Source organism: Dipodomys spectabilis, unplaced genomic scaffold (assembly GCF_019054845.1).
Source record: "Dipodomys spectabilis isolate Male_0828 unplaced genomic scaffold, ASM1905484v1 ptg000214l, whole genome shotgun sequence".
Taxonomy (NCBI): domain Eukaryota; kingdom Metazoa; phylum Chordata; class Mammalia; order Rodentia; family Heteromyidae; genus Dipodomys; species Dipodomys spectabilis.
Window position 1 is genome coordinate 628,083 of NW_024870891.1, and position 2,676 is coordinate 630,758.

Genomic DNA, 2,676 nt, shown 5'->3' on the forward strand with positions numbered 1-2,676 from the left:
GGCTAGGGTTTATAGGCATGAGTCACCAGTGCCTGGCAACACCAATATTTTACTGTAAAAATTCATGGATTCCGCAGAATTCTTCCAAGTGAATTGCCTGCATTGGATGTCAAAATGTATTCAATAGTTTTTGTATACATGTACAATGATTTCTTCAGGGTTTGTGATTTTTTAATCAGAAATAATTTTAACTTACCTGTTGAAATGAGTAGTACAGAAGATAAAATATTTCTGGTGCTTGCATGAAAATGTATATTTTAAAATATTCTATATTCTATGTTTGCATAATGTTCATAATTTATTTTATTTTTTCCTAGATATACTTTGAATATAGGTTCATTAACATGTCCTTTCCGATTGCATTCCATATAGAAACAGTTTTATTCCTTTTTTTCTAAGTCTTAATATTATTTTTCTTTGGGATAAAATGACAATGTTGTCTAATTTGAAAATTTTTGTAAAGTTTATGTTATGTAAACGCCTATCTGAGGTGAAGATTTAATACACTGATGTCAAACTAAATTTAATTATATGAATTGTGTGTATTGTTATACTTGTAATTTTGTAATCAACTTTTTAATAACTGTTTTTCATTTCTTGCTTCTGAAGAATGAAAAATATGGAATACTTCTCAAATTTTCATATTATCCTTGTGCAAGTGCCATGTTAATATCTGTATTGTAATTTGAGTATACATGCTGCTGAAGCATGTAGTATCCTCTAAATTATGTAGTTAATGAAGCAATCTTTATACAGGCTTATACCTATGGGTGCCTACTTGTAACAAGGAAACCTTATTGTTCCTAACAATGCTATCGGTCTTATTTCCCTAAAATTCTGTGAATAGTGGAAAAAATTATATTGATCAGTTGATTACTCACATTTGCAAATTTTTTTGTGAATGACTATATTAAGTTTTTTGATTTGGAATTTGATCATATTCTCAATTATTTATACATAAGTCCAAAAGTGATGGCTTTTTCAAGTATTTATTTATCCAACTGAATTAGCTTTGTGGACCTAATGGATTCAAAGTAAGCGTTGCTTGAGAGCTACTTCTAAATTTCTTCAGCTGACATTTTCCCAAATGAAGTGTTACTGGCACAAATGTCTACCTGAGCCTTTACGCTTTTTCCATGTGGGAACAGACCAACCCGAACATCTTACCCTGACAGCATAGATTGTCTTACTGGAACAAAACTAATCTTGGTTACAAGGGATCATGGAGAGATGAACAGTTCAAACAGAACTGTTCAGACTAGAAGGTATTTTATCAAAATATAATTGTTTATTATACCTTCCATTTCAAAAGTAGCTAAAGCCAAGAAGGTGAAAAAATTGTTGGTATGCATGATTACTTAATGTCCTGGCCTGTCTACCATCCAACCAGGCAGGAACTTACAGTACTGCCTTTTTATCACCAAATATTTTCAGAAGTCCATATATTTCTCCTCATTATTAGGCATTAAATTGATAATGTTTTAATCACAGTGTTTTCTATTGCCTCCATGCTGTAAATCTACAAATGGTAAAGTTTTAGGTCTAACTCTATCAAACACTGAGGTAGAGATAATGGAATAATACTTTAAAACAAAGTTGCCTTTGATACAGTATCTACAACAGAACAATGGAAAACATGTGTCTTTTAATTATATTATATATAGTTATATATTTTATATTTATATGTGCACAGTGAAACTTACTGGAATTAGTTGATAATTGGACAAATAAATTGATACTTATTTATTCCAATAAATAGATTTGGAATATAAATAATTAGGTTTAAAATATATATTAGACTAGAAAAAGTATCAATGCAATGTTTTTAGTATAAACTTGTGATACATTGTAACTCTTCTTGGTCTTCTGAATCACCATGGTAAAAAACAATGTTTTCCTCTAATCTATAATGGATTTTACTCTGCTGCTCTGTTTACTGTTTTAACTCTCTTGTCCCAGGATGTTTTTCTCCATATTTGTACTGATTATGCCCAAATTTTGCTAAGATGTCTAAAAAATATTATTCTTCTGCAGTAACCATGGGTCCTAGGATCCCAGGTCCCAGTTGCCTGCATCATCAGATAATAGGGGCAAGTCTTCCCACCAAGGCCCATGGAACATGTCAACACAAATAATTGAATACCCATCTCAATTTCTCATTTCCTACATTTCAGGGCCCCAATTCCTTGAGATGCAGGAATTAGCAGTAAGCAATTGTGAAATGCAAGGCAATTTAAAATGAAGGATGAGATCACAAAATTTGAGAGAAAGTACTGTAATTCAAACATTCAACTTACAGATGACCAGCCCATATGAGTGAACAAGTTCATAAAGTGTCATAAGATTATTTTTAATACCCCACCCCTATGATTAATGAAAGATTTTATTCCAACATAAATTGGCCAAAAAATAGTTCCTGGAAGGATAGATCCATAATTGATCTACCAAAGCCCAGAAAACTTGACTTAGAGGTCAAATGTAATTCAGAAAAAACATTTGAAGCACTAAGAAGTGCTTCAAAACACTGGGACTTCAGTACAACATGGTTCTGTGGTATTAAAATGTCACTCTCAAACCAATGATAATCTACATTGAATCTCCTAAAAGTGTATTCCTTTTCAAATAATCTTTTCAAAATCACATTCGCCAAAATAACATTTTACAAGTTGATGATAC

General features: G+C 31.5%; 1 pseudogene; it reads right to left on the reverse strand.

Annotated features, from left to right (window-relative positions):
- Window positions 1-613: 613 nt before the first annotated feature.
- On the reverse strand, window positions 614-710 carry LOC122122663 (annotated as a pseudogene).
- Window positions 711-2,676: the final 1,966 nt, after the last annotated feature.